General features: G+C 36.3%; 1 pseudogene; it reads right to left on the bottom strand.

Annotated features, from left to right (window-relative positions):
• Positions 1 to 778: 778 nt before the first annotated feature.
• Positions 779 to 1,752, bottom strand: LOC110585671 (annotated as a pseudogene).
• Between the last annotated feature and the right edge of the window lie 21,987 nt (positions 1,753 to 23,739).

Below are 23,739 nucleotides of genomic sequence, written 5' to 3'. Positions count from 1 at the left end.
TTACAGGGGATATTTAAGTGGATATTTACTGGGAAGAGTACTTACTAACCTGAACAGAAGGAGAGTGAATAAGGGAAGTCCCTGTTGCCACACATACACAAGACCTCCATCATATATGATATAGAAGACATTTCAGTGTGTGAGCCCCAGGCCAGAAATTCTTTTTTATTCAATCTAATTTTTATGGATTCCTACTGAAAGGAAAATCCTGAAGAAGAATAAGGGCAGGAATGTACCAATTAATAAGTTATATATTCACTGCAATATAGGACACATCCCTTGCAGATCTGGTTCAGATTGTTTTTTAAGATTTTTTATTTATTGAGAAAGAGAGGGTGCATGCAAGTGAGGTGAGGGAGAGAAAGAATCTCAAGCGGACTCTCCATGCAGAGCATGGAGCTTGACATGGGGCTCGGTCTCACAACCCTGAGATCATGACCTGAGCTGAGATCAAGAGTAGGTTGCTTAACCAAATGAGCCACCCAGGCACCTCACCTGGTGCAGATTTTAAAATACCAAAGACATTTTTAATCTTCTACATAAGTGTTTGGAAGTTACTTTTGTGTATTTAAAATGAAGTTATTAGTACTTTTGTACAGTAGTAACTTAACACCAGGAAGATCAAGACAAACACAAACACAGTGTTCCCAATGCTGTAGTCTGAAAAGTTGATTCTATATACATGAATGGGTTTCTTTGCTAGAAAATCCAAAGAATATAAGGAATGGAGATATGTAAAAAGACTTTCTTGAGGGGAAGAAGGATACCGATTATACACTCAGTTTTCTTTCCTTTTGCCATATTCATATTCTTTCCCTGCAGTCTGTTGTCCACATGTTGTTTCTAAGCAACTGATGAGACCGCTGTCTCTAGGAGTTTTTGTTCAGACTATCAGGTTCTTCAATGGCCTCATCAGAAGTCATTTTAGCCAGTGTGCAAGCAAGCTCTGGGTTATTAAGGATCTGAAGAAAAGTTAAGAGCCAGCCCCAGGCAGATTGTGTGTGTGGATTGCATCTCTTTTTTGCTTTTAACCAAAGCCACTTGGTATGCTCTTTGGAAACTGTCATTTGTTTTTGATCATCATCATTTGCAGCTTCAACAAATTGTACAAGAAATAATCTCTCTCCATTTTCAGAGAGAAGACCTTACTCTCTGGATTGGTTGCATTAGCTTCAAATACTCATCCAACAATTCCAATACCATGAGGCATATGGACTCCAGTTTGGACTCCCCTTTGTCCTAATAGTTCTTTTTTTTTTTTTTTAAAGATTTTATTTATTTATTTGACAGAGGGAGAGATAACGAGAGCAGGAACACAAGCAGGGGGAGTGGGAGAGGGAGAAGCAGGCTTCCCGCCGAGCAGGGAGCCCGATGCGGGGCTCGATCCCAGGACCGTGGGATCATGACCTGAGCCGAAGGCAGACGCTTAACGACTGAGCCACCCAGGCGCCCCTAATAGTTCTTAATCAGCTGCAACTTTTTGTAGGAGGATATGTTTTCTGATCATTGCTGGAGAGAAAGCATTGAATAGATCCTCTACCCTGACCATGTTCATGTAGGCCACTGAGAACATGTTGCCCTCCCTGTTGGACAGCTTGGTGCCTTATTTCATCACTGCCTTCAAGGAAGTGCCTGTATCATTGTAGTGTTCATCCTACTTTGCAGCCTCACCTTCTGTATCTGCTCTGTCTTCTTGAGAATAGGGAGAGAAGAGTGGAGCAGATTAAGTAGAGATATGCAGATAGCATTCATGTGCATTGGCTATAGCCAAAGTCCCACCACTTAGATCTGCTTTTGGCTTTACCTGAGGACCCCTCCAGTCTCATCCTTCCCTGGAGCCAAGGGGTGGGGCACCACCAGAGGGAAGCTTTTAAAGTATCCAAATATAGGAGGCGGTCCAAGGTGGCAGTGGAGGAAAACCCTGAATTCACCTCCTCCCCTAGACACACTCAATCTACACCTACATTTTGAGCAATTCCTCTTGAAGAACTGAAATCTGAGCAAACATCATCTATCTATACAACAACAATGGAGGGACCACATAGAGAAGAGTAGGAGAGACAGAGATATGGTAACAACAGAAACCCATCCCCAGTGCAGAAACCTGCAGTAAGGGAGGGTTATCGGTGAGAGGCCCACACCTAGACTCCCTTGCTCTGGAACACCACAAAAAACGAACAGCTTAAAGGTCAACTAGACTGTAATTGAAGGAAATCTACTTACTAATCCTGGAGTGTCTGCCAAATCAGCTGGGAACTGCTGGAACTCAGAACTGTCAACAGAGGCAGGATCCAGGCATTCTAGCCAGCCTACTAGGGCTAGGCCAATGTGCCCTGAGACCCTAGCTCATGTCTGCTTGAGCTCTAACCAGTTGCTGAGGAGGCCCCAAAGCAGCATGCCCTGGCAAGCCTGCCGAAGCTTCACTAGCAGTAGCCCTACAGCATGGCCCAACACAAGACTACTACTTCAAGATGGTGAAGTAGGTAGCTGTTCTGCCTAACTCAAACACAAAAGGTAAAACAAAAGGAGGAGACAGAGGATTAACTTCCAAACAAATGAAAAAGATAAAACGCCAGAAAAAAGTCCTAATGAATTGGAAGTAATTTATCTGATGAAGAGTTCAAAGTAATGGTCATAAAGATGCTCACAGATCTCAGGAAAGAACCAATCAGAGCTGAAAAATACAATAAATGAAATGAAAAATACACTAGAGGGAATCAACAGCAGATTAGATGATATGCAACAGTGGTAATCACCTATGAGAAAAGCAAAGAAAATCAATCTATATAGATGTGGATATTTATCTATAGACATATCCTCATTTTAATAAATACTTTAAATAAAATAATAAATTCTTTTTGAGACTTGTGGCACAACACCAGATATGATGACACTTGACTTACCTTCCCTACAACAGGCCCCTTCTTGCTGTTCTTAGTATATGACAAATAAGTAACTCCCATCCTGATACCTACAGACAAAGTCTCTCACCTATTAATTGAAAGCTGCCTGTTGTAAGTATTCTCCAGCCATGTGACTTTGTAGTGTTCCTATGGTTCAAAAGTGAATGGTTTCTGCTATCTAGGACATTAATTTGAGTCCAAACATATAGCAAAAAATGTTCAGAAGGTAATAATATAATTTAGGTTATAATGGAACACATTTTGAATATCTAAAAAGTAGACCTTATCTTTTGAAACAGGCATTTTTTTTTTTCTAGTTTGAAATACTAGGAAGATAAAATAAGTTTGTTGGTAGTGTTTTCTCACTTTCTTGTGATAGGAATGTAGATAGATGCTGTTAAAACTGAAGACTTTGTTGGTGGTGTTGCTATTTCAGAAAGGATGAACTTGGAAATTTTGTTACAAGTTGATGATTTATTTATCAATGCAGGCATTGAGAAAATGCACTTATAGAAATATTCTCACTTTTGTGTCAGAGGTATAGAAATTACAATATTCCTAGTATTAAAATGATTCTATTTGAATGACTTCATGAATTTGCTGAGCTTTCTTAAAATGAGTCCTTTATAAAACCCTTTTGGTAAGAAACTTACCTTAGAATAAGTGTATCACTTATTTATGAACATGTATATAGCAAAAAAATTTACTTAAGCTGTTTGGTTCTACAAAGGTACCTAGTATTTTGTTTATTTATATTTTGTGGCCACTAGAGATACTTGTTAAACAGCCCTAGCAGGCAGCCTTTGCATTCCTGTATTTTTTAATGATAGTTTTCAAGTAAATGGAAACATAGTTGGATTCTTTTCCTAGTATTTCTCTTCCTCTTTAGATATATTAGTTTTTGAACTTATAATTGTTACTAATAAACTAAAAGCTTTGAGAGTAGAGATTTGCCTTGCTTTTTCATTAATGGCAACACTGGGGATATTAACTTGCTTATCATAATAATGCAAAACTATTGGCTAAGTTTTAGTCAAACTTGGTAGGGCAGAGAAATAAAGATTTAATAGTAGCTAAATCCTTTTTCCTACATGGACCCTGGCAGAGGGAAGCTAGGTAACTCTTAACAGTGACCGGCTAATTTTCAGTCCTAGGAAGGAAGCCACTCAACCCAGGGGTTCCAGGTACAGGCATTTCTGTGGTCATGTCCTTCCTAGTTTGGGTAGCTTTTTTTTTTTTTTTTTTGCTGCGCATTGCCTGTTGCTTAAATTCAGAGATTAAGTTCTCTCTGGGAACTGTCTCTTAAGTTAGAAAAATTACATGGTGAAATCCTCCTCCTTACTACTGAATATGGCCAATTCTTAATGAAACTCCAGTGTTCTATTATGTTCCTTTTCAGAGGACTTTTCCCTTTAGTCTTTGGTTGTATGTTAGGGTGTTTATTTCTATGAAGAGACCTCTCCAATGGCTTTCTCAAATTCCAATTTTACAGTGTATAGGAAATTGGCTGGCAGCTGAGTAGTGCGTCTCTTACGTAGCATATTGAGTTGCCTTTTATTTTTTTTTCTGTGATGTCGGCTGCACCAGAGCATTGCTGTATCTCAAGAAAGACAATTTCCCACGGATCTGTATGATGGCTGCTTAGAGCAAGAGTCTCAGGGATCACAATTAATGTAGTCCAAATAATACTAAGGCTGCTTATGATAATTTTAAAATAATGTGGCTTTTCAAATGACATTCTTGGACATAAATATTGGTAATCACAGAACCAAAAATTGAGTGACAAACTCAAAAGGCTTAATGAGCCCGAGGGATAAAACAATTTCATAACCACATAGAATCCTGTATAATGGATACAGTTTAACGTATAATAGAGATTATTGAGGTCATTTGTGAAATAGGTAGTCTATTTTTTCTTTGTGTTTTCCCCTGTGTGTGTAAGGTAGGGGAGTGTGTCCCTGGATTTGGTGTAAGCTGTCCACAGCCTGTATGTACACCAGGAGGGGATATTAATCACAGATAAATTCTAAATATCTTATACTTTTTCCCCCTTCACTCCTTAGCAAAGACTAAACAAAAGTAAAAAATAAAATAAGGAGAGCTGAAGAGTTATATTCTACACCTTGAGTATGCCCTGCATGTTTACCAGCCTCCGAACATTCTGCTGCGGATGCTTACCTGTCCTTCATGACTGATAGTGAGCCACCTGCATGAAAACCTAAATATACCACACCAGGGCGCCTGGGTGGCTCAGTCGTTAAGCGTCTGCCTTCGGTTCAGGTCATGATCCCAGGGTCCTGGGATCGAGCCCCGCATCGGGCTCCCTGCTCTGCGGGAAGCCTGCTTCTCCCTCTCCCACTCCCCCTGCTTGTGTTCCTGCTCTCGCTATCTCTCTCTCTGTCAAATAAATAAATAAAAATCTTTAAAAAAAATAAATATACCACACTGGGAGAAGGCAGCCAACACTCTCTGTATAATTAACACATAGGGGGAAAAAAAGAAAAAAAATTCTTTCCCTTTCTAAATTTTTTTCTTTCATTTCCTCCCTTATATTGAGGTGATCGTGCAAATTAATCGGTAAATCCCTTCAGGAGAAAGCATTCTAATTTTCTTTTAAGAACCTCTATTGTTACATAAGAATATCTCATTAAGCTTTACTTTTCCTAGGGAACACCAAGGCAGCAGGTGATAATAAAAGAAAAAGATTTTTTTTAAGTTATGCTTTTTACCAATGAAAATTAAAAGGTGTTATAAGCATTTTCTTAAATTCAGGAGCTGAACATCTGTTTGACTTGCTTTCTGGAAGCTTTTTATGGCAATTTCTTCTCTATCGGGTGGCAACGTGAAATGCTTTGACATTATTAAACCTGCTAAAGCTTATTCCCAAGTTTAGGACTTATCTAGTAAGCTGGCTAAAGAACAGTTTCCCTTTTGATTAGACTCAATTATGTAGAAACTTCTCATCTGAGTTTTAATATCATTTTTATTCAAGAGTCTATAGAATGCTTTCTGTAACCTCCAGGCAGAGAGATTATAAGCAAGATGAGCAGTAAAATCAAATCCTTGTTGTGTATTGAAAGCCTCATATGTTTGAAAATGCTTTATCGTACAAGCTGGTATTCCTGAATGAAACACAATAGTGTATGTGAAGTTCACATTCCTTTAAATTCTAATTTATTTTCAAATGAAACTTACTTGTCTTTCACATTTAAACATGCTTGTCCCCTCACGTATCAAGTATTTTTACAATATATTGGTAAAATGTTGATAGATTCTTAGGAGTTTGCAGTTGGTAAACATTCATGCAGTATGTTTTTATCTTCTAAGAGTTATAATGGATTGACAGTGATTAGTATGAGAAACATTTTCCTTTCCAGCACTGTCATTTTACTTCTCAAAAAGTCAGTGTTACAGGATGTCATCTGTATATCTGTATTTTAAACTTGGTCAAGGAACTGTGAGTGAGTAGTGATGAAAGGACTTGTAGTTGTGTGAACAGTGTGATTTTCTTTATAAAGGTCATCAGACCATATGAATTTTCTATGAATTGTTTTTTTTAAATTTAATAGGACTTGGAGAACTTGCGTCGGTTGTACATATGAATCTATTTCATTATATATGATTTTTAACAGTTTGCTGTATTTTTGTACCATGATTTAAAGAACATTTCTGTTAGTGGATATTTAGTTGATCCTCAAGGTAAGTTTAAGCTCCCCTAATACCCACTCACCTTAATAACATGAAAAGGAGCAGAATCTGGGCACCATAATGGACATGTGGACTCAGCTAGCTCCAAGTCCCCTAGCCCACCTCTGCCCTGGATGCCCTGGGGCACACACACACAAAGTGCCACAATTTAAAAGAACAACTAGCATATAAAGGAGTCAGTCCTGGAAATCTGCCAAACCGGGAGCTGCTCAAACTCTCACCTGGTGGGAGGGGCTGACAGTCTACACTTCTCTACCTTGAAAGCATAGACTAGTGCAGTGCGGACACCATAAGCAGCCTGCCACCTCAGTGATTCCTGCGCCCTCAGGCCACAGATCTGACCAAAACTGCCACAGGGCCATGGACACTGGGACAGTCCTGGTTAGGATTCTCCATAGCTCCAGACTTTGTGTCAAGGTGACACAGATGCAAAGTACCACAGAACACTCCAGGCCCTACCATTTTGGATTCAGATGGCTTGCTAAGGCACCCCCTGGTGCAGAATGCTCTGGTACCTCCTGGCTGACGTCTTCTTTGGATCCAGCCATCAGGGTGCCCCCTGCATAGAGTGCCCTAGGAACCCCCAATCCATGCCAGCCTAGTTGCAGCCACCCCACGAGGAACCCCCTATGTGACTCCACTTTAACTTCAGGTATCCTGCCAGAGTTCTTTCAGCATCTAGAAGCCTGGGACCCCCCTCGCCTGCACCCACTCAGCTTTAGCTGTCCCACCAGGCTGCCCAGTGTGCATAGAGCCCCAGAAACCCCCAGCCAACCAGTAAAATTCACCAAGTACCTAGAGTCTACATGGAGGACAACCATACATGATACCATTCCTTCAAGTTTAGAACTAGCTGTTCCACAAATCCATAGAAACACACTCAGAATTTGTTTCTAAGGAAAGAATAAGACCAAGCCTCAGAAAAAGAACAAAATGAAATGGAGATAAGCACTATGCCTGATAAGGCATTTAAATAATTAGTGATTGATTGTAAAGATGTTCACCAGGTTGGAGGGAAGAGTTAAAGAACTCAGTGAGACTCTCAATAAAAAGACATAAAATATAAAAAACCCATCAAAGGTTAAAGAATATAATAACTGAAAAAATACACTAGAGAGAATCAACAGGAGATTAGCAGGTGCCTAAAAATGTATCAGTCATCTGGAAGACAGGGCAATGGAAAACACCCAAGTTAAACAGCAAAAAGAGAAACGAATTTTTAAACAATAAAATAGGTTGAGGGATCTCTTGAACATTAAGTGAACACACACTGACATTGTAGGGGTACCACCAAAAGAAGAGAAAAAGGGGTATCAAACTTATTTGAAGAAATAACAGCTGAAAACTTCCCTAACTCAGGGAAGGAAATAGAGATCCAGGCTCAAGAAGCACTCAGAGATCCAAACAGGATAAACCCAAGGAGGTCTACCCCACCACACATAACTGAAGTGTCAAAGGTGAAAGAGAATTTTAAAAACCGCAAGAGAGAAGCAAAATATTATGTACAAGGGAAACCCTGTAAGATTAGTAACTGCTTTTTCAGCAGAAAATTTTTAGGCCAGAAAAGTGTAGCATGACATATAAACAGCCAGTTTATTATTTAGAATTGACAGAGAGACTAAAGGAAGTTTGCCATCACTAAACCAGCTTTATAAGAAATGTTAAGGGTACATCTTTAAGTGGAAAAGAAAATGTCATCATTACATGTAAGAAAATTACCAAAAAGATATAAAAGATGACAGTCTTAAAAATGTACATAAAATGTAGAGAAGTAAAAAAAAAAAATTAGAATGTATCTGAACTTCAACTTAATATAGATGACCATATACTTAGGATGTTATATATAAATGTCATAGTAACAACAAATCCAAAACCTTACCAAACACTACAGAAACTCATCAATCACAAAGAGAACATGACAAGAAGAAAAGAACAGAGAGCTACCACAACAACCAGAAAGCAGTTAACAATATGACACTAAGTATGTACCTGTTAGTAATTTCTTTAAATGGAAATGGACTAAATGCTTCATCCAAAAGATAGAGGGTGGCAGAAGGGATTAAAAACCAGACCCATCTGTATGCTGCTACTAAGAAATTCATCTTAGGAATAAACACACATACAGAATGGAAGTTTAAGAATGGAAAAACATTTACCACGTGAATGGAAGCAAAAAAAAAAAAAATTTCGGGTTTGGCCAGCAAAACCTGAGGCAGCAAGTGGAAAGATTATTCCAGACACCTTTGTAGGAGAAAGGAGAGGGCGAGGGGACCAGATGCTCTAGTCCTGAAAGGTCCCAAGACAGACTCTGCCTCCACTTTTATTGTGAATGTTATCAATACAGCAAGGAAATAAGAAAAACAAAAAGGAGTGAGAAGCCTTAATACTCAGGACACTGACATAGGGAGCATCGTGTGCTTAGAATAAGCTGTGCTATGACAGTGCATGCGGACAGGAAATGCATGGAGTGTGTGACCACCAAAGATAAATGTTTCTCCTAAGCATTTGTTCCCTGGATGAGTGTATTTTTTTTTTTTTATTATGTTATGTTAGTCACCATAGAGTACATCATTAGTTTTTGATGTAGTGTTCCATGATTCATTGTTTGCATATAACACCCACTGCTCCATGCAATACATGACCTCCTTAATACCCATCACTGGGCTAACCCATCCCCCCAGCACCTCCCTTCTAAAACCCTCAATTTATTTCTCAGAGTCCATAGTCTCTTATGTTTCTCCCCCTCCAATTCGCCCCCCCTTCATTTTTCCCTTCCTTCTCCTAATGTCCTCCATGCTATTCCTTATGTTCCACAAATAAGTGAAACCATATGATAATTGACTTTCTCTGCTTATTTCACTTAGCACTCCAATGTTCATAGCAGCAATGTCCACAACAGCCATACTGTGGAAAGAGCCAAGATGCCCTTCAGTAGATGAATGGATAAAGAAAGTGTGGTCCATATATACAATGGAATATTACTCAGCCATCAGAAAGGATGAATACCCAACTTTTGCATCAACATGGATGGGACTGGATGAGATTATTGTGGATGAGTGTATTGAGCTGCAACAAGGATCCAGCTGTTTTCAGCACAGAAAATTTAAAGGAGGCCCAGTTTTCTGGACATTCTTTCTTTGCTTTTCAATTAGTCTCATCTAGGGAGGCATGTGTTTATTAAATCTTATCTAGTTAGGCATTATGAATTCCCACAAAAAAAGTCAGGGTAGCAATACTTCCATCAGACGAAATAGACTTTAAAACAAATATTGTAACAAGAGACAAAGAAGGGCATTATATGATGATAAAGGGAATAATCAAAAGGATTTGACAAAGAAATTAAAAGTAATACATTAGTGGTAGAGGATTTTAACACCCACTTTTATCAATGGATAGATCATTCAGGCAGAAAAATCAACAATGAAACAGTGTCTCTGAATGATACACTAGACCAGACTGAACTGATAGATACATACAGAATATTCTATCCAACAACAATGCACATTGTTTTCAATGCACATGGAGCAACCTCCAGAATAGAGCACATATCAGGCCACAAAACAAATCTAAGTTTAAGAGGACTGAGGTAAGAAATAAACCCATGCTTATATGCTCAATTAATCTATGACAAAGGAGCCAAGAATACACAATGGGGAAAAGACCGTCTCTTCCACAAATGGTGCTGAGAATACTGGACAAAAGAAACACTTTTTTATACCATACACAAAAATAAACTCAAAATGCATTAAAAACCTAAATATAAAACCTGAAACCATGAAAACCTTAGATGAGAACCTAGCAGTAATTTCTGTGACATGGAGTATAGATACATTTTTCTAGGTACGTCTCCTACAGCAAGGGAAACAAAAGCAAAAATAAATGATTGGGACTACATCAAAATAAAAAGATTTGGCACAGCAAAGAAAACCAAAACAAAGAAGCAGCCTATTAAATGGGAGAACATATATGCAAATAATATATCCCATATGGAGTTAATATCCAAAATACATTAAGAAATTCACTCAATACCAAAATACAATCTAATTAAAAAAATGGGCAGAGGACCTGAATAACCATTTTTCCAAAGACATATAGATGGCCACCAGACACGTGAAAAGATGCTCAACATCACGCATCATCAGGAAAATGCAAATCAAAACCACGATAAGCTAACATGTTACACTGTCGGAAAGGCTAAAATCAAAGACAAGAAACAAGTTTTGGTGAGAATATGGAGAAAAAGGAGCCCTTATGTACTGTTGGTGGGAATGTAAAGTGATACAACCATTATGGTAAATAGTATGGAGTTTTCTCAAAAAATTAAAAATAGAAATACCATAGGATACAGTAATTCCACTACTTTGGTATTGAACCAAAGAAATGTAAGAACTTATTCAAAAAGATACACACACCCCTATATTTATTTTGGCACTATTTACAGTAGCCAAGAAAAGGAAGCAACTTAGTGTCCATCAATAGATGAATGGATAAGGAAGATGTGGTATATAGGTCATGGATTATTATACAGCCATAGAAAGGATGAGATCTTGTCATTTGTGACATATGGATGGTCCTAGAGTATATTATGCTAAGTGAATTAAGTCAGGTTGAGAAAGACAAACACTATATGATTTCATTCATATGTGGAATCTAAAGAACAACTGAAAAGCAGAATTATTCATATAAATTGAGAGAACAGACTGATGGTTAGCAGGGGAAAGAGGGTAGAGTAACAGGCAAAATGGGTGAAGGGGAATGTAGATACAGGCCTCCAGTTTTGAAATCTATAAATCACGGGACATTTTAAATATAGTTATCATGCTATTGCCTTCCAAAAATGTTACACCAGTTAATACTCTCTTGAAATAGTCACAAACATTTCCCCACTATTAGGCCAATCCTTAGCATTACCAAATATATTAAATGCAGTCAACAAAACAAAGAGGCAATCTTTTTTTTTTTTTTCATTTTTACCTTATAGAGTGGTGAAGGAAAAATTGTTCTTTTTTCTTCCCAGATAGCATGTGAGGTTAAATATTTGCTTATATTTAAAATTAATTTTAATGTATTTTTTGTGGTTTGTGTATTTACAAACTTTTCCATTTATTGGGTTATTTTTTTCAGTCCATTTTTAAAATAATTTTTTTCTCTTACATAAGCTTTACATATTTTCCTATTACTTCTTTAAAAAAAAACAAAACTTGTTCCTGATATACTTTTATAAAAAAGTTTAATATTATGTAATTAAATTCAACAATTGTTCTCTTAGGATTCCTTCATATTATAACTTGTTGAATGAGTCTTTATCCTTTAGTTTTGAACATTTTCTAGTATTTTTAGGGTTTTATATTTTATGTTTAATGTCTGAAATTTAAATTAGGAGGTAAAATGTAATGTAAATGTAAATTTCCAACACATTTTTCTGATAGAAGTTTGAAAGTCTTTGTGCTAAATACCCAGTAGTGCAATTGCTGGGTCATAGGGTAGCTCTTTTTTAGTTTTTTGAGGCACATCCACACTGTTTTCCAAAGTGGCTGCACCAACTTGCATTCCCACCAACAGTGTAAGAGAGTTCCCCTTTCTCCACAACCTCTCCAACAATTGTTGTTTCTTGCCTTGTCAATTTTTGCCATTCTAACTGGTGTAAGGTGGTATCTCAATGCAGTTTTGATTTGAATTTCCCTGATGGCTAATGAAGATGAACATTTTTTCATGTGTCTGTTAGCCATTTGTATGTCTTTTTTGGAGAAGTGTCTGTTCATGTCTTCTGCCCATTTTTTGACTTATTTGTATTTGGGGTGTTGAGTTTGAGAAGTTCTTTATAGATCTTGGGTACCAGCCCTTTATCTGTAGTGTCATTTGCAACTATCTTCTCCCATTCTGTGGGTTGCCTCTTTGTTTTGTTGACTGTTTCCTTTGCTTTGCAGAAGCAAGCTTTTTATCTTGATGAAGTCCCAAAAGTTCATTTTTGCTTTTGTTTCCCTAGCTTTTGGAGATGTATCTTGAAAGAAGTTGCTGTGGGCGATGTCAAAGAGGTTACTGCCTATGTTCTCCTCTAGGATTTTGATGGATTCCTGTCTCACATTGAGGTCTTTCATCCATTTTGACTTTATCTCTGTGTATGGTGTAAGAAAATGGTCGAGTTTCATTCTTCTGCATGTGGCTGTCCAATTGTCCCAGCACCATTTATTGAAGAGACTGTCTTTTTTCCATTGCATGTTTTTTCCTGCTTTGTCGAAGATTATTTGACCATAGAGTTGAGGGTCCATATCTGGGTTCTCTATTCTGTTCCATTAGTCTATATGTCTGTTTTTGTGCCAGTACCATGCTGTCTTGGTGATCACTGCTTTGTAACATAGCTTGAAATCAGGCAACGTGATGCCCCCAGCTTTGTTTTTCTTTTTCAACATTTCCTTGGCAATTTGGGGTCTTCTCTGATTCCATACAAATTTTAGGATTGTTTGTTCCAGCACTTTGAAAAATGTCACTGGAATTTTGATCAGGATGGCATTGAAAGTATAGATTTCTCTGGGTAGCAGAGACATTTTAACAGTGTTTATTCTTATCCATGAGCATGGAAAGTTGTACCATCTTTTTGTGTCATCTTCAATTTCTTTCATGAGTGTTCTGTAGTTCTAGAGTATAGATCCTTTACCTCTTTGGTTAGGTTTATTTCGAGGTACCTTATGGTTTCGGGTGCTATTGTAAATGGAATCGATTCTCTAATTTCTCTTTCTACAGTTGTGTTGTTAGTGTATAAGAAAGAAACTGATATCTGTGCATTGATTTTGTATCCTGCCACATTACTGAATTGCTGTATGAGTTCTAGGAATTTGCGGGTGGAGTCTTTTGGATTTTCCACATAAAGTATCATGTCATCTGTGAAGAGAGAGAGTTTGACTTCTTTGCCAATTTGAGTATCTTTTATTTCTTTTTGTTGTCTGATTGCTGTTGTTAGGACTTCTAGTACTATGTTGAACAATAGTGACGAGAGTGGGCATCCTTGTCATGTTCCTGATCTTAAGGGAAATGCTCTTAGCTTTTCCCCATTGAGGATGATATTCGCTGTGGGTTTTTTCATAGATGGATTTTATGAACTTGAGGAATGTTCCCTCTATCACTATACTCTGAAGAGTTTTAATTAGGAAAGAATGCTGTATTTTTTTTTTGCACTTTTTTATTTTATTATGTCAATCACCATACATTACATCATTAGTTTTTGATGTAGTGTTCCATGATTCATTGTTTGCATATAACACCCACTGCTCCATTCAATACATGCTTTCTTTAATACCCATCACCAGCCAACCCATCCCCCTCTTCCCCTCCCCCCCTCCCCTCTAGAACTCTCAGTTTGTTTCTCAGAGTTCATAGTCTCTCATGGTTCATCTCCCCCTCCAATTCCCCCCCCTTCATTTTTCCCTTCCTACTATCTTCTTCTTTTTTTTTTTTTAACATATAATGTATTATTTGTTTCAGAGGTACAGGTCTGTGATTCAACAGTCTTACACAATTCACAGTGCTCACCATAGCACATACCCTCCCCAATGTCTATCACCCAGCCACCCCATGCCTGCCACCCCCACCACTCCAGCAACCCTTAGTTTGTTTCCTGAGATTAAGAATTCCTCATATCAGTGAGATCATATGCTACATGTCTTTCTCTGATTGACTTATTTTGCTCAGCATAATACCCTCCAGTTCCATGTATTTTGTCAAATGCTTTTTCTACATCAATTGAGAGGACCATATGGTTCTTCTTCTCTCCTCTTATTAATGTGTTCTATCACATTCATTGAATACTTTATCCATCAGGGCTGTCATTTAGAATGGATGGAGAGATGCAGAGCTTCCAAGACCAGCAGAAACTGAAAGAATATGTGACCACTAAGCCGGCCCTGCAAGCAATATTAAGGGGGGTTCTATAAAAGGAGAAAGACCCCAAGGGTGATATAGAACAGAAATTTACAGGGACAATCTATAGAAACAAGGTATTCACAGACAACATGATGACAAAAAATTCATATCTTTCAGTAATCACTCTCAATGTGAAGAGCTTAAATGCTCCCATAAAACGGCACAGGGTTGCAGATTGGATAAAAAGACAGGACCCATCCATATGCTGTCTACAAGAGACTCATTTTGAACCTAAAGATACATCCAGACTGGAAATGAAGGGATGGAGATCCATCTTCCATGCCAACGGACCTCAAAAAAAGCTGGGGTAGCAATTCTTATATCAGACAAATTAGATCTTAAGCTAAAGACATAGTTAGAGACACAGAAGGACACTATATCATTCTTAAAGGGTCTATCCAACAAGAAGATCTAACAGTTGTAAATATTTATGCCCCCAACATGGGAGCAGCCATCTACATAAGCCAACTGTTAACCAAAATAAAGAGTCATATTGATAACAATATGTTAAATGTAGGAGACCTCAATACTCCACTCTCAGCAAGAGACAGATCATCTAAGCTGAAAAATCAACAAAGAGCTTTGAATGACACACTGGACCAGATGGACCTCATGCATATATACAGAACATTCCACCCTAAAATAACAGAATACTCATTCTTCTCGAGCACACACGGAACTTTCCCCAGAATAGACCACATACTGGGTCACAAGTCAGGTCTCAACTGATACCAAAAGATGGAGATTATTCCCTTCATCTTCTCAGACCATAATGCTTTAAAACTGAAATGCAATCACAAGAAAAAATTTGGCAGAAATTCAAACACTTGGAAGCTAAAGACCAATCTGCTCAAGAATGTTTGGGTCAACCAAGAAATCAAAGAACTTAAACAATTCATGGAAACCAATGAGAAAGGAAACACATCGGTCCAAAACCTATGGGATACTGCAAAGGCGGTCCTAAGGGGGAAAGACATAGCCATCCAAGCCTCACTCAAAAAAATAGAAAAATCCAAAAAAAAAAAAAATAGAAAAATCCCAAATTCACCAACTAACTTTACACCTTAAAGAACTACAGAAAAAGTAACAAATGATGCCTAAGCCACGCATTAGAAGAGAAATAATTAAGATTAGAGTAGAGATCAATGAATTAGAAACCAGAAACACAGTAGATCAGATCAACAAAACTAGAAGCTGGTTCTTTGAAAGAATTAATAAGATTGATAAACCACTGGCCAGACTTATCCAAAAGAAAAGAGAAAGGACCCAAATTAATAAAATTATGAATGAAAGGGGAGAGAACACGACTAACACCAAGGAAATAGAAACAATTATTAAAAATTATTATCAACAACTTTTTGCCAATAAATTAAGCAACATGGAAGAAATGGATGCCTTCCTGGAAACCTTTAAACCACCAAGACTGAAAGAGGAAGAAACTGACAACCTGAATAGGCCAATAACCAGTAACGAGATTGAAGCAACGAGATTGAAGCAGTGATCAAAAAACCTTCCAAAAAACAAGAGTCCAGGGCCTGATGGATTCCCTGGTGAATTCTACCAAACATTCAAAGAAGAAATAATTATTCTCCTGAAGCTGTTTCAAAAACTAAAAACAGAAGAAAAGCTTCCAGGCTCATTCTATGAGGCCAGCATTACCTTAATCCCCAAACTAGGCAAAGACCCCATCAAAAAGAATTTCAGACTGATATCCCTGATGAATATGGATTCCAAAATTCTCAACAAAATCTTAGCTAATAGGATCCAAAAATACATTAAATGGATCATCCCCCATGACCAAGTGGGATTTACTTCAATAATTTTGTTAGTAATTTGCTTAATAGAAAATCATGAAAAAAACCCAAATGCTTTCATTTTGATTTACTGTGTTTTTGTGTTTCTCTTTCTCTTGACTCCTTTCATTACTTAATGAAAGAAAAAAGTTTTGATTTATCATACCTAAGGATATGTTTTCCACGATGTTAATACTCTTCCAGCCTTTTGATTCCTTCTGGGTTATCAAAAAAAAAGGGGGAGGAGTATCCTTTCATTGTTGTATGACTTATCAGTGAATTACATGTGGTTCCAGCAACTTAGTATCAGCAGAGGCCAATATGGCATAGGAATTCTAAGAACCTTATTGCTGAGTTCTCTGTAAGGTGAGAAGTATTAATTTCATATTTATACACATGTATAAAAATGTTTTATTTTAAATTACTAAGATTAGTTTCCTCTATGGGCCTCCATTATATTTTACCTATGCATTAATTAAACTAGTCAACAGGATAATTCTGGTCATATCTTTTTAAATAGTATTAATACAAGGTTTGTTATCATGAATTCTTGCCATAGCACCTTTGCTTCTGACATGCATGGAGGTAACAGCAATGCTATGCAATGTCCTGGATTCAAACAGAGGTATTTTATCTAAGGTCAACATCTGCTGAATTATAAAAGAGCCACTTAATCTACAATTATTTTAAGGGACTGTAAAGTCATTTCTACAGAGAAGAGCCTTTACTGGAATTATCCTATCCCAATATAAAGCACTAACTGTTTGCTGGAAAATAAATGGTGGTCTGAATAAGCCCTGAATCCCCTCTGTGTATTTCTGGATCCATTTATTTATTATAGATTTCAAGTGAACTTCTAAAAATTTTTATTAAGAATTTGAAGAAGAATAACCATGGGATATTCAATGCCTCAATAATTGAATATATTAATGCATTCAAAAGAGTTGTAATGCTCAAGTTCAACTTTTTCCTTGTTCGGTCACTATGAAACCATGCTTGGTTTCTTTTCAAAGTCTTTTTTTTTTTTTTTTTTTAACAATGAAGTAGTATTAGCTCACTCAGTTTCTCATCTCTTAAATACTCAGCTACCAAATATAGATAAAAATTATAATCCTTAATTTACACAAATATTATGTCAATAAAAAGTTCATGCACAAATGTCACATCTTTATCTGGAATAGAAATTACATAAGGAAAAGACAAAAAGTATGATGTCTATTTAAAAAACATTTAAATTACTCTTGTTCTCATGTATATACAAAATATATCTGTAAGAAAATTCATTATCCTATCTAGGTTTAATTCATCAGGCCATTTAATATACCAGCTGACATGGACTTGACTAGTAGTAGTCAACTCAGCATTTATTCATACTTAAAAAATCACTGTATTTAAGTACAATTGATTTACAAAAAGCTGTACATATTTAATGTATATAACTCAATGAGTTTGGAGATAAATATCCACCTGGGAAACCATCACCACAATCTATGCCATAAACACATTCATCACCTCTAAAAGTTTCCTCCTGCCAGTGTTATTATTGTTAGTATTTGTGATAACAATTTTGTATACTGAAAAATTAGAAGAGTAGCTCTTATGTTAACTAGAGGCACTACTCTTTACAGCAGATCTCTAAGACTTTCATCTTATCTAACTGTACCCTTTGACTAATACCTCCTCCTTTTCCTGAAGCAGTGTGGATTCCTCACCCATACACTGTGCATATCCTTCAAGCATCAAAAGAATAACCCAGTGTTAAATTACCATATCTGTTTCATGCTGTTTACTTTCAGTTGTCTTCTGTGCTTTTATGAGCTCACTTACTACTCTAAATCAATGCACTTAAATAGGCTTATAAATATCTCCTTGCCTACTCATCCAGAACTCATTTATGTTGAGAGAATAATGAAGCTCTGGTTCATCAACATTGATTTATAACACTTTGAGGAAGGAAGGAGATTACAAAAAACTTATTACTGTAGAACATTTTTTTTTTTCAAATAGACTTCATTTTTGCAGGCAATGCTTCCTTTTTTTTTTCTTGCAAAGCTTTGTTTACTGAGCCCATCTTATTTTTATACTCCTAGATTAAAAGGATTATATTTTATAATTTTCAGTTAACTCCACATGAATGGGACTCGTGTCAATAATCCTGATCTTATGGCCAGAGTATTTGTACTTTAGTATCTAGGCTACATAAAGTAGTAATTCTTATTGGAGAAAAAATGTTTCAAGTATACAGCAACTCAAATAATACTTTAAAAAAAAAAGTGTTGACACTAAAGGAAAGACAATGATAAAATCATATAGTGTTAAGCAAATCTGAGTCCAGTAGCTAATAAATAATCTTGGCATTCTATTTTGTGAGTTTTTCACTATATATCATAAAGACAAATGATAATGCTGAGAAGCATTTTCTCTAAATTTAACATGGCATAGGAATCCATGTGTTCCATAAAAGTATCTATTGATTATGTAATACTGTACACATTTTTACCTTATTAATTTACAAGTTGTTTCAATGCACATTTTCCTTTATCAGAGTAATCTGAGTTAAATAGATGCCTCTATTAACTAGATATATCCAACAGCATTTTCTATGGCAATGTCCATCCAAACTAAGGTCTAAATTTTCATTTTAATTTTCAAAGGAGAACACAGCTCAAATAAGTTTGATTATCTATTAATCTAAGTTGCTCACTCCAAATGCCACATTTGAGAAATTTTAATAACTGGTTATATACATACAACCAAACAACTTTTACCCCTGCAAAAGATTTCTTTAAATACTATTTAGCTATAACTTGGCTATACACACAAGCCAACACCACGTACATATTCTAAGTGTTTTCATTTGTTATATGAGAAGGTTTTAAAAAGTATCTATAGGACTCTACATTATGTAGTGCACTGAATCATTCAGCAACCTCTCTTCTAGTAGTAAAATATGGGAAACAAGCAAGTCATTAAGTCAGTATTTTAGATGGCATTCAGACAAGTAGAAATATAAAATTCAATAGGATGTACAATTCTTTTGGAAGAGGTAACCCAGCAATCAGGAGATAACATCTGTAAATATTTATGTGCTCAACATAAGAGCACCTAAATATATAAAGCAAATATTAACAGACTTAAAGCAAGAAATAGCAATACCATAATAGTAGGGGACTTTAATACCATAGTTTCATTAATGCAGACATCATCCAGACAGAAAATCAATATGGAAACATCAGCTTTAAATCACATATTAGACCAGAGGGACTTAACATATGGAGAATATACTATCCAAATGCAACAAAATACACATTCTTCTCAAGTGTTCTTGGAGCATTCTCCAGGATAGATCATATGTTAGGCCACAAAACAAGTCTTAAAAAATTTAGGAAGATTAAAAGTATTTGAAGCATCTTTTCTGACCACAGTGGTATGAAGCTAGAAATCAATTACAAGAAAAAAAATTAGAAAATTCACAAATATGTGTGGATTAAAGAACATGTTATTGAACAACCAATGGGTCAAAGAAGAAATCAAAAGAAAAATTTTACAATACCATGAAGGGAAAATGGAAATAAAATATAGCAAAATTTATGGAATGCAGTAAAAGCAGTTCTACAAGGATGTTAAAAACCTACCTCAAAAAAATAGAAAAATCTCAAATACCTGATTTTACACCTCAAGGAACTAGCACAAGAAGAATAAAGCTCAAAAGTAATAGAAGGAAGGAAATAACTAAGATCAGGGCAGAAATAAAGTTAAAATGACAGTGGAAGAATTAAATGAAACTATGAGTTATTTCTTTGAAAAAAATAAAACCATTAGCCAGACTCATAAAAAAATCAGAAATGAAATACAATACCACAGAAATACAAAGGATCATAACAGATTGCCACAACAATTATATAATCAACAAATTGGAACAACCTAAAAGGTATAAATTCCTAGAAACATAGGACCTTCCAAGACTGAATCATGAAGAAATAAAAAATCTGAACAGACAGATAACTGGTAATCCATAATCAAATAACTCCCAACAGATAAAAGTCCAGGATCTGATACTTTACTAGTGAATTCTTTCCAACATTAAAAGAACAATTAATACCAATTCTTCTTACATTCTCTCAAAAAATAGAGGGAATAACTCCAAACTAATTTTTATGAGGCCAGAATTACCCTGATACCAAAACCAGGCAAGAATGCCACAAGAAAGTAACAGATAAGCATCCCCAGTTAACATAGATGCAAAAATCCTCAGCAAAATATTGGCAAACCAAATTCAACAATACATTATGGGGATCATACATCACAATCAAGTTGAATTTATTCCAGGGATGCAAGGATGGTTCAATATCCACAAATCAATGTGACCTACCACATAACCAAAATAAAGGATAAAAATTATAGGATCATCTCCATAGGTGCAGGAAAACCATTTCACAAAATTCAACACTTTTTTTTAAAGATTTTATTTATTTATTTGACAGAGAGAGAGACAGCGACAGAGGGAACACAAGCAGGGGCAGTGGGAGAGGGAGCAGCAGGCTTCCCGTTGAGCAGGGAGCCCGATGCGCGGCTTGATCCCAGGACCCTGGGATCATGACCTGAGCCGAAGGCAGACACTTAACAACTGAACCACCCAGGCGCCCCATCAACATTCATTTTTGATAAAAACTCTCAACAAAGTGGGTAGAGAGGGAATGTGTCTCAACATAATAAACATGACATGTCCATATGTAACATACTCGTGTGAAAAGATGAGAACTTTTCCTGGAAGATCATGAACAAGACAAGATTACCCACCCTTGCCACTTTTATTCAACATATTATGAGAAATCCTGGTCAGAGCAATTAGTCAAGTAAAAGGGAAAACAGATTAGAAAGGAAGAAATAAAACTGTCACTATTTGCAGATGACATGCGATTATCTATAGAAAATCCTAAAACACCAAAAAATTAGAATTTAACAAGAATTCAGTAAAGTCACAGATTACAAAAATCGGTATACAGAAATTATGTTTCTATACTGTAGTAATGAAGTAGCAGAAAGAAATTAAGAAAACAATCCCATTTCAATTGCATCAAAGAGTAAAATACGTAGGAATAAATTTAATCAAGGAGGTGAAAGATTTGTACACTGAAAACTATAAGACATTGATGAAGGAAACTGAAGATGACATAATTAAATGGAAAGATATTCCATGCTCATGGATTTTAAGAATACTGTTAAAATGTCCATTACTAGATCTACAGATTTGATGCAATCCTTATTTAAATTTCAATGGCATTTTTCACACAACTAGAACCACAGAATGCCCCTTATAGCCAAAGCAATCCTGAAAAATAAATCTGGAAGCATCACACTCCCTGATTTTAAACTATATTACAAAACTCTAGGAATCAAAACAGTATCGTACTGGCATAACGACAGATCACTATAACAGAGAGCCCAGGAATAAACCCACAGGTACATGGTCAATTAGTTTACAACAAAAGCAGCAAGAAAATAAAGTGGGGATGGAGTAGTCTTTTCAGTAAATGGTTGCTAGGAACACTGGACAGCCACATGCCAGAAATGATACTCCACCACTACCTTACACTACACACAAAAATAAATAAATGGTGGATTAAATAATGTAAGACCTGAAACCCTAAAACTCCTATAAGATAATAATGGCAGTAAGATATTTTGCCATCAGTCTTGGTGGTAACTTTTTGAGTAAAACATTAAAAGCAAAAACGAGAAAAGCAAAAATAAGTGGAACTCCATTAAACTAAAAAACTTCTGTAAAGCCAAGGAAACCATCAACAAAATGAAAAGGCCAGCTATAGAAAGGAAAGAAGTTTTTGCCTATCATATCTAATAAGGGGTTAATACCTAAAATATATAAAGAACCCCTACAACCCAAGAGAAAAATCAATCCAAATATAAATGGGCAGAGGATCTGAATAGATATTTTCCAATTAAGACATACAAATGGCCAACAGGAGCATGAGAAGATGTTTAACATCACTAACCATCAGGGAAATACAAGTCACATTTGCAATGAGTTATCACCTTAAACCTGCTAGAATAGCAATTACCAAAATAAACAAAACCAACCAATAAACACAAAAACACTCAACAAAACAAGAGATATGGGTAAAATGGAACCCTCATGCACTGTCAGTGGAAATGTAAATCAGTGCAGCCACTATGGAAAACAGTATGGAGTTTCCTCAAAAAAATTAAATATTAAACTACTATTCCACTTATGGGTATTCATTTAAAGAAAATGAAAACACTAACTGAAATAAATATATGTGCCCCCATGTTCTTTGCAGCATTCTTTACAATAGCAAAGACATAAAAATACCTTAGTGTTGACAGGTGAAGGGATAAAAAAAAAGTGTGTAGCTACAAAAAAATATTATTCAGCTATGAACAGTATGGATGGACCTTGAAAGCATTTTGCTAAGTGAAATAAGTCCTAGAGAAAAAGACATACCATACAATCTCCCTTATATGTGGAATCTAGAAAATGAAATCAAAACCTGAGCTCATGGATATAGAGAATAGACTGGTGGTTGCCAGAAGCAGGGGGTATGGAATGAATGAAACAGTAAAAGGGGGTCAAAAGATTCAAGTTTCCAGTTATAAAATAAGTCATGGGGATATAAAGTACAGCATGGAGACTATAATTAATAATAATATCTAGGGCGCCTGGGTGGCTCAGATGGTTAAGCGTCTGCCTTCGGCTCAGGTCATGATCCCAGGGTCCTGGGATCGAGTCCCGCATCGGGCTCCCGGCTCAGCGGGGAGCCTGCTTCTCCCTCTGACCCTCTCCCCTCTCATGCTGTTTCTCTCTCGCTCGCTCTCTAAAAAATAAATAAAATCTTTAAAAAAAAATAATATCTATTTGAGTGGACCATGTGTGTAACAATGTATGGTAATGGATATTAACTGGACTTATTATGGTGGTATTTTGCTAATATACCAGTCGAAACATTACATTGTACACTTGAGAGTAATAGGTCAGTTAAACTTAAAGTTTGCAGTTGAGCAAGAAAGAAACAGGGACAAGAGTGAAAGAAAACTCTGTCTCTTTTTATAAAGACACTAGTGCTATCTTATTAGGGCCCCACTCTTATAACCTCATTTAATGTGAATGAACTCTTCTAGGCTCTATTTCCAAATATAGTTATATTGGGAGTTAAGACTTCAAAATAGGAATTTTTTGGGGGGGACTGGCACAAATCAGGGTGAAGCACTGAATACACAATTTTATGTGGTTATTCTTTTTCTTCATGCCATTATTTTGTGGAATTTAAGTAGAAAAAGTATCTGAAAGTTTTGTTGACCCTTTTTTCTTCTGTTTTTGTTTTATTTTTTGTAGTTTTATAAGTCAGAAGCAGCAGAAAAAGTTGACTTTTTGTCCTTGT

The sequence above is a fragment of the Neomonachus schauinslandi genome, chromosome 7, assembly GCF_002201575.2.
Source record: "Neomonachus schauinslandi chromosome 7, ASM220157v2, whole genome shotgun sequence".
In the NCBI taxonomy this organism is placed as follows: Eukaryota; Metazoa; Chordata; class Mammalia; order Carnivora; family Phocidae; genus Neomonachus; species Neomonachus schauinslandi.
Note: the sequence above shows the minus strand (reverse complement) of the source record. Positions and strands in the feature narration are given on the sequence as shown.